The sequence below is a fragment of the Oncorhynchus nerka genome, linkage group LG15, assembly GCF_034236695.1.
Source record: "Oncorhynchus nerka isolate Pitt River linkage group LG15, Oner_Uvic_2.0, whole genome shotgun sequence".
NCBI classification, from domain to species: domain Eukaryota; kingdom Metazoa; phylum Chordata; class Actinopteri; order Salmoniformes; family Salmonidae; genus Oncorhynchus; species Oncorhynchus nerka.
In genome coordinates this window covers 1,435,987-1,446,004 of record NC_088410.1, presented here as the reverse complement: position 1 = coordinate 1,446,004, position 10,018 = coordinate 1,435,987, and the positions used below count along the sequence as shown (strand labels likewise).

General features: G+C 45.4%; 1 pseudogene; it reads left to right on the top strand.

Annotated features, from left to right (window-relative positions):
• Positions 1 to 10,018, top strand: part of LOC135559944 (fascin-like) — a 37,974-nt pseudogene that overhangs the window by 1,701 nt on the left and 26,255 nt on the right.

Sequence of the window (10,018 nt, the reverse complement as noted above, 5' to 3'; positions counted from 1 at the left end):
GGGTGTATGTGTGGTCGGGGTGTATGTGTGGTCTGGGTGTATGTGTGGTCAGGGTGTATGTGTGGTCGGGGTGTATGTGTGGTCTGGGTGTATGTGTGGTCAGGGTGTTTGTGTGGTCGGGGTGTATGTGGTCTGGGTGTATGTGTGGTCTAGGTGTATGTGTGGTCTGGGTGTATGTGTGGTCGGGGTGTATGTGGACTGGGTGTATGTGTGGTCGGGGTGTATGTGTCGGGTGTATGTGTGGTCGGGGTGTATGTGTGGTCAGGGTGTATGTGTGGTCTGAGTGTATGTGTGGGTGTATAAACATTAGCTAGAATCCCATTTACATTACATTTAAGTCATTTAGCAGACGCTCTTATCCAGAGCGACTAACAAATTGGTGCATTCACCTTATGACATCCAGTGGAACAGCCACTTTACAATAGTGCATCTAAATCTTTTAAGGGGGGTGAGAAGGATTACTTTATCCTATCCTAGGTATTCCTTAAAGAGGTGGGGTTTCAGGTGTCTCCGGAAGGTGGTGATTGACTCCGCTGTCCTGGCGTCGTGAGGGAGTTTGTTCCACCATTGGGGGGCCAGAGCAGCGAACAGTTTTGACTGGGCTGAGCGGGAACTGTACTTCCTCAGTGGTAGGGAGGCGAGCAGGCCAGAGGTGGATGAACGCAGTGCCCTTGTTTGGGTGTAGGGGCTGATCAGAGCCTGGAGGTACTGAGGTGCCGTTCCCCTCACAGCTCCGTAGGCAAGCACCATGGTCTTGTAGCGGATGCGAGCTTCAACTGGAAGCCAGTGGAGAGAGCGGAGGAGCGGGGTGACGTGAGAGAACTTGGGAAGGTTGAACACCAGACGGGCTGCGGCGTTCTGGATGAGTTGTAGGGGTTTAATGGCACAGGCAGGGAGCCCAGCCAACAGCGAGTTGCAGTAATCCAGACGGGAGATGACAAGTGCCTGGATTAGGACCTGCGCCGCTTCCTGTGTGAGGCAGGGTCGTACTCTGCGGATGTTGTAGAGCATGAACCTACAGGAACGGGCCACCGCCTTGATGTTATTTGAGAACGACAGGGTGTTGTCCAGGATCACGCCAAGGTTCTTAGCGCTCTGGGAGGAGGACACAATGGAGTTGTCAACCGTGATGGCGAGATCATGGAACGGGCAGTCCTTCCCCGGGAGGAAGAGCAGCTCCGTCTTGCCGAGGTTCAGCTTGAGGTGGTGGTCCGTCATCCACACTGATATGTCTGCCAGACATGCAGAGATGCGATTCGCCACCTGGTCATCAGAAGGGGGAAAGGAGAAGATTAATTGTGTGTCGTCTGCATAGCAATGATAGGAGAGACCATGTGAGGTTATGACAGAGCCAAGTGACTTGCTGTATAGCGAGAATAGGAGTGGGCCTAGAACAGAGCCCTGGGGGACACCAGTGGTGAGAGCACGTGGTGAGGAGACAGATTCTCGCCACGCCACCTGGTAGGAGCGACCTGTCAGGTAGGACGCAATCCAAGCGTGGGCCGCGCCGGAGATGCCCAACTCGGAGAGGGTGGAGAGGAGGATCTGATGGTTCACAGTATCGAAGGCAGCCGATAGGTCTAGAAGGATGAGAGCAGAGGAGAGAGAGTTAGCTTTAGCAGTGCGGAGCGCCTCCGTGATACAGAGAAGAGCAGTCTCAGTTGAATGACTAGTCTTGAAACCTGACTGATTTGGATCAAGAAGGTCATTCTGAGAGAGATAGCGGGAGAGCTGGCCAAGGACGGCACGTTCAAGAGTTTTGGAGAGAAAAGAAAGAAGGGATACTGGTCTGTAGTTGTTGACATCGGAGGGATCGAGTGTAGGTTTTTTCAGAAGGGGTGCAACTCTCGCTCTCTTGAAGACGGAAGGGACGTAGCCAGCGGTCAGGGATGAGTTGATGAGCGAGGTGAGGTAAGGGAGAAGGTCTCCGGAAATGGTCTGGAGAAGAGAGGAGGGGATAGGGTCAAGCGGGCAGGTTGTTGGGCGGCCGGCCGTCACAAGACGCGAGATTTCATCTGGAGAGAGAGGGGAGAAAGAGGTCAGAGCACAGGGTAGGGCAGTGTGAGCAGAACCAGCGGTGTCGTTTGACTTAGCAAACGAGGATCGGATGTCGTCGACCTTCTTTTCAAAATGGTTGACGAAGTCATCTGCAGAGAGGAAGGAGGGGGGGGAGGAGGATTCAAGAGGGAGGAGAAGGTGGCAAAGAGCTTCCTAGGGTTAGAGGCAGATGCTTGGAATTTAGAGTGGTAGAAAGTGGCTTTAGCAGCAGAGACAGAAGAGGAAAATGTAGAGAGGAGGGAGTGAAAGGATGCCAGGTCCGCAGGGAGGCGAGTTTTCCTCCATTTCCGCTCGGCTGCCCGGAATCCCAAAGGTTATGTGTTGGAATCTCATCATGGACAACTTGAGCATTTTTACCTTACTAACCCTAACCTTAACTTCGCAACTACTTAGCATGTTAACCCTTCCCCTAACCTTAAAACCATTTAACCTAACTCCTAACCCTAACCCTAACCTTAAAACCATTTAACCTAACCCCTAACCCTAACCCCTAACCCTAACCTTAAAACCATTTAACCTAACTCCTAACCTTAACCTTAATCCTGGGTTAAGGGTAGCCTAGTGGTTAGAGCGTTGGACTAGTAACCGGAAGGTTGCAAGTTCAAACCCCCGAGCTGACAAGGTACAAATCTGTCGTTCTGCCCCTGAACAGGCAGTTAAACCACTGTTCCTAGGCTGTAATTGAAAATAAGAATTTGTTCTTAACTGACTTGCCTAGTTAAATAAAGGTACAAAAATATATATTAAAAAATCCATAACCTCTAGCCTAGCTAAAGTTAGACACAACAAATTGACATTTGTAACATATTGTATGACTCGCAATTGAAAACATATCATATGAGTTGTAATTCGTAACATACAGTATCATAGGAAATGGATAATGGACATAAATGAATTACATACCAATAAGAAACTGTAACATCATACTAAATGAAGTGTCTTGGATTTCCCCATACTGAATAGTAGGGGAATCCTCTGAGACCAGGCAGCTGTAGTGCTTGTGTTTATGTGCAGTGTTGAGGAGTAGTGAACTACATTTTGCCATGTAGCTGAACTAAATTCAAAATCTAGGTAGTGTTTTCAGTAGTTAATTTCTTTATTGCCATGTAGCGGTGTAGCTAACTACTGGAACTACACACTACTGTTTTACCATGTAGCTAACTAACTACTGGAACTACACACTACTGTTGTACCATGTAGCTAACTATTGGAACTACACACTACTGTTTTACCATGTAGCGGTGTAGCTAACTACTGGAACTACACACTACTGTTTTGCCATGTAGCTAACTAACTACTGGAACTACACACTACTGTTTTACCATGTAGCGGTGTAGCTAACTACTGGAACTACACACTACTGTTTTACTATGTAGCTAACTACTGGAACTACACACTACTGTTTTACCATGTAGCGGTGTAGCTAACTACTGGAACGACACACTACTGTTTTACCATGTAGCGGTGTAGCTAACTACTGGAACAACACACTACTGTTTTACCATGTAGCGGTGTAGCTAACTACTGGAACTACACACTACTGTTTTACCATGTAGCGGTGTAGCTAACTACCGGAACTACACACTACTGTTTTACCATGTAGCGGTGTAGCTAACTACTGGAACTACACACTACTGTTTTACCATGTAGCTAACTACTGGAACTACACACTACTGTTTTGCCATGTAGCTAACTAACTACTGGAACTACACACTACTGTTTTACCATGTAGCGGTGTAGCTAACTACTGGAACTACACACTACTGTTTTACTATGTAGCTAACTACTGGAACTACACACTACTGTTTTACCATGTAGCGGTGTAGCTAACTAACTACTGGAACTACACACTACTGTTTTACCATGTAGCTAACTACTGGAACTACACTACTGTTTTACCATGTAGCGGTGTAGCTAACTACTGGAACTACACACTACTGTTTTACCATGTAGCGGTGTAGCTAACTACCCGAACTACACACTACTGTTTTACCATGTAGCGGTGTAGCTAACTACTGGAACTACACACTACTGTTTTACCATGTAGCTAACTACCGGAACTACACACTACTGTTTTATCATGTAGCGGTGTAGCTAACTACTGGAACTACACACTACTGTTTTACCATGTAGCGGTGTAGCTAACTACTGGAACTACACACTACTGTTTTACCATGTAGCTAACTACTGGAACTACACACTACTGTTTTACCATGTAGCGGTGTAGCTAACTAACTACTGGAACTACACACTACTGTTTTACCATGTAGCGGTGTAGCTAACTACTGGAACTACACACTACTGTTTTACCATGTAGCGGTGTAGCTAACTACTGGAACTACACACTACTGTTTTACTATGTAGCTAACTACTGGAACTACACACTACTGTTTTACCATGTAGCGGTGTAGCTAACTACTGGAACTACACACTACTGTTTTACCATGTAGTGGTGTAGCTAACTACTGGAACTACACACTACTGTGTTACCATGTAGCTAACTACTGGAACTACACACTACTGTTTTACCATGTAGCTAACTAACTACTGTAACTACACACTACTGTTTTACCATGTAGTGGTGTAGCTAACTACTGGAACTACACACTACTGTTTTACTATGTAGCGGTGTAGCTAACTAACTACTGGAACTACACACTACTGTTTTACCATGTAGCGGTGTAGCTAACTACTGGAACTACACACTACTGTTTTACCATGTAGTGGTGTAGCTAACTACTGGAACTACACACTACTGTGTTACCATGTAGCTAACTACTGGAACTACACACTACTGTTTTACCATGTAGTGGTGTAGCTAACTACTGGAACTACACACTACTGTGTTACCATGTAGCTAACTACTGGAACTACACACTACTGTTTTACCATGTAGCTAACTAACTACTGTAACTACACACTACTGTTTTACCATGTAGTGGTGTAGCTAACTACTGGAACTTCACTACTGTTTTACTATGTAGCGGTGTAGCTAACTAACTACTGTAACTACACACTACTGTTTTACCATGTAGCGGTGTAGCTAACTACTGAAACTACACACTACTGTTTTACCATGTAGCGGTGTAGCTAACTAACTACTGGAACTACACACTACTGTTTTACCATGTAGCGGTGTAGCTAACTACTGGAACTACACACTACTGTTTTACCATGTAGCGGTGTAGCTAACTACTGGAACTACACACTACTGTTTTACCATGTAGCTAACTACTGGAACTACACACTACTGTTTTACCATGTAGTGGTGTAGCTAACAACTGGAACTACACACTACTGTTTTACCATGTAGTGGTGTAGCTAACTACTGGAACTACACTACTGTTTTACCATGTAGCTAACTACTGGAACTACACACTACTGTTTTACCATGTAGTGGTGTAGCTAACAACTGGAACTACACACTACTGTTTTACCATGTAGCGGTGTAGCTAACTAACTACCCGAACTACACACTACTGTTTTACCATGTAGCGGTGTAGCTAACTAACTACCCGAACTACACACTACTGTTTTACCATGTAGCGGTGTAGCTAACTACTGGAACTACACACTACTGTTTTACCATGTAGCTAACTACTGGAACTACACACTACTGTTTTACCATGTAGTGGTGTAGCTAACAACTGGAACTACACACTACTGTTTTACCATGTAGTGGTGTAGCTAACTACTGGAACTACACTACTGTTTTACTATGTAGCGGTGTAGCTAACTACTGGAACTACACACTACTGTTTTACCATGTAGCTAACTACTGGAACAACACACTACTGTTTTACCATGTAGCGGTGTAGCTAACTACTGGAACTACACACTACTGTTTTACCATGTAGCGGTGTAGCTAACTACTGGAACTACACACTACTGTTTTACCATGTAGCGGTGTAGCTAACTACTGGACCTACACACTACTGTTTTACCATGTAGCGGTGTAGCTAACTACTGGAACTACACACTACTGTTTTACCATGTAGCGGTGTAGCTAACTACTGGAACTACACACTACTGTTTTACCATGTAGCTAACTACTGGAACTACACACTACTGTTTTACCATGTAGCGGTGTGTATTAACAGGATGTGTGTATTAACAGGATATGTGTATTAACAGGATGTGTGCATTAACAGGATGTGTGTATTAACAGGATGTGTGTATAAACAGGATGTGTGTATTAACAGGATGTGTGTATAAACAGGATGTGTGTATTAACAGGATGTGTGTATTAATAACAGGATGTGTGTATTAATAACAGGATGTGTGTATTAACAGGATGTGTGTATTAACAGGATGTGTGTATTAACAGGATGTGTGTATTAACAGGATGTGTGTATTAATAACAGGATGTGTGTATTAACAGGATGTGTGTATTAGCAGGATGTGTGTAATAACAGGATGTGTGTAATAACAGGATGTGTGTATTAACAGGATGTGTGTATTAACAGGATGTGTGTATTAACAGGATGTGTGTATTAACAGGATGTGTGTGTATTAACAGGATGTGTGTATTAACAGGATGTGTGTATTAACAGGATGTGTGTATTAACAGGATGTGTGTATTAACAGGATGTGTGTATTAACAGGATGTGTGTGTGTATTAACAGGATGTGTGTATTAATAACAGCATGTGTGTATTAGCAGGATGTGTGTATTAACAGGATGTGTGTATTAACAGGATGTGTGTATTAACAGGATGTGTGTATTAACAGTATGTGTGTATTAACAGGATGTGTGTATTAACAGGATGTGTGTATTAACAGGATGTGTGTATTAACAGGATGTGTGTATTAATAACAGGATGTGTGTATTAATAACAGGATGTGTGTATTAACAGGATGTGTGTATTAACAGGATGTGTGTATTAACAGGATGTGTGTATTAACAGGATGTGTGTATTAATAACATGATGTGTGTGTGTGTGTGTTCCAGACAGTATCAGCAGCAGAGAAGTGGTGTGTCCACCTGGCCATGCATCCCCAGGTAACTAATGCACACACACACACACACACACACACACACACACACACACACACACACACACACACACACACACACACACACACACACACACACACACACACACACACACATACATCACCATGCCTCCAAACCTCCCCCCAGGTGAACCTGTTCAGCCTGGCCAGGAAGCGTTATGCCCACCTGACCTCTAACCCCCCCCCCCCCCCAGGTGAACCTGTTCAGCCTGGCCAGGAAGCGTTATGCCCACCTGACCTCTAACCCCCCCCCCAGGTGAACCTGTTCAGCCTGGCCAGGAAGCGTTATGCCCACCTGACCTCTAACCCCGACCACTCTGAGGTCTCTATAGACCGTGACTTCCCGTGGGGTGTGGACTCTCTGGTCACCCTGGTGTTCCTGGATCAACGCTACCACCTGCAGACGTCTGATAACCGCTTCCTGAAGAACGACGGCAGCCTGGAGGCGGCGCCGGACAAGACCACCGGATACACGCTGGAGTTCCGCTCCGGCAAGGTGGCGTTCAGGGATTGTTCCGGGCGCTACCTGGCGCCGTCGGGCCCGAGCGGGACCATGAAGAGCGGGAAGACGAGCCGCTTGGGGAAGGATGAGATGTTCTCTCTGGAGCAGAGTCATCCTCAGGTGGTTCTCACCGCCGGCAACGAGAGGAACGTCTCCACCAGGCAAGGTAGGACCAACACAACCTTCTAGAACAGTACTAGAACCTAACCAGGCAAGGTAGGACCAACACAACCTTCTTAACAGGACTAGAACCTAACCAGGCAAGGTAGGACCAATACAACCTTCTAGAACAGGACTAGAACCTAACCAGGCAAGGTAGGACCAACACAACCTTCTAGATCCTAACCAGGCAAGGTAGGACCAACACAACCTTCTAGAACCTTACCAGGCAAGGTAGGACCAACACAACCTTCTAGAACAGTACTAGAACCTAATCAGGCAAGATAGGACCAACACAACCTTCTAGAACCTTACCAGGCAAGGTAGGACGAACACAACCTTCCAGAACAGTACTAGAACCTAACCAGGCAAGGTAGGACCAACACAACCTTCTAGAACAGTACTAGAACCTAACCAGGCAAGGTAGGACCAACACAACCTTCTAGAACAGTACTAGAACCTAACCAGGCAAGGTAGGGCCAACACAACCTTCTAGAACAGTACTAGATCCTAACCAGGCAAGGTAGGACCAACACAACCTTCTAGAACCTTACCAGGCAAGGTAGGACCAACACAACCTTCTAGAACCTTACCAGGCAAGGTAGGACCAACACAACCTTCTAGAACAGGACTAGAACCTAACCAGGCAAGATAGGACCAACACAACCTTATAGAACAGTACTAGAACAAAACCAGGCAAGATAGGACCAACACAACCTTCTAGAACAGTACTAGAACCTAACCAGGCAAGATAGGACCAACACAACCTTCTAGAACAGTACTAGAACCTAACCAGGCAAGGTAGGACCAACACAACTTTCTAGAACAGTACTATAACCTAACCAGGCAAGATAGAATCAACACAACCTTCTAGAACAGTACTAGAACCTAACCAGGCAAGGTAGGACCAACACAACCTTCTAGATCCTAACCAGGCAAGGTAGGGCCAACACAACCTTCTAGAACAGTACTAGAACCTAACCAGGCAAGGTAGGACCAACACAACCTTCTAGAACAGTACTAGAACCTAACCAGGCAAGGTAGGGCCAACACAACCTTCTCGAACAGTACTAGAACCTAACCAGGCAAGGTAGGGCCAACACAACGTTCTAGAACCTTACCAGGCAAGATAGGACCAACACAACCTTAGTGGAACCTTACTAGAACCATACCAGGGAAGGTAGGACCAACACAACCTTACTAGAACCTTACCAGGGAAGATAGGACCAACACAACCTTACTAGAACCTTACCAGGGAAGATAGGATCAACACAACCTTACTAGAACCTTACCAGGGAAGATGGGATCAACACAACTTTAGTGGAAACTTACCAGGGAAGATAGGACCAACAAAACCTTACTAGAACCTTACCAGGGAAGATAGGACCAACACAACCTTACTAGAACCTTACCAGGGAAGATGGGACCAACACAACTTTAGTGGAACCTTACTAGAACCTTACCAGGGAAGATAGGACCAACACAACCTTACTATAACCTTACCAGGGAAGATAGGACCAACACAACCTTACTAGAACCTTACCAGGGAAGATGGGACCAACACAACTTTAGTGGAACCTTACTAGAACCTTACTAGGGATGATAGGATCAACACAACCTTACTAGTTTAACCTTCCTAGAACCTTACTAGAAATGTATCAGGGAAGAACAACAACAACCTAGAACTAGAGACCTGTAGAACCTTTCTAGAACATCCACCAGGCAAAGTAGGACACGTGGAACTAGAATGAGGTGATATCTATAATGGTTGACCTAAACAGAGTTGCCCTCATCTCTTCAAACAGCTCAAAGTAGGACACGCGGAACTAGAATGAGGTGATATCTATAATGGTTGACCTAAACAGAGTTGACCTCATCTCTTCAAACAGCTCAACGTAGGACACGCGGAACTAGAATGAGGTGATATCTATAATGGTTGACCTAAACAGAGTTGACCTCATCTCTTCAAACAGCTCAAAGTAGGACACGCGGAACTAGAATGAGGTGATATCTATAATGGTTGACGTAAACAGAATTGACCTCATCTCTTCAAACAGCTCAACTTTTAAAGGAACAAGAACATCCAAACAAACACAATACCGGAATCTCCAGTAGTGCTTCTAGTCTGATGGAGACTGTGTCCTCTTTCCTCTTCCTCCTCCTCCTCTTCCTCTCAAGAACATCCAAACAAACACAAGACCGGAATCTCCAGTAGTGTTTCTAGTCTGATGGAGACTGTGTCCTCTTTCCTCTTCCTCCTCCTCCTCTTCCTCTCAAGAACATC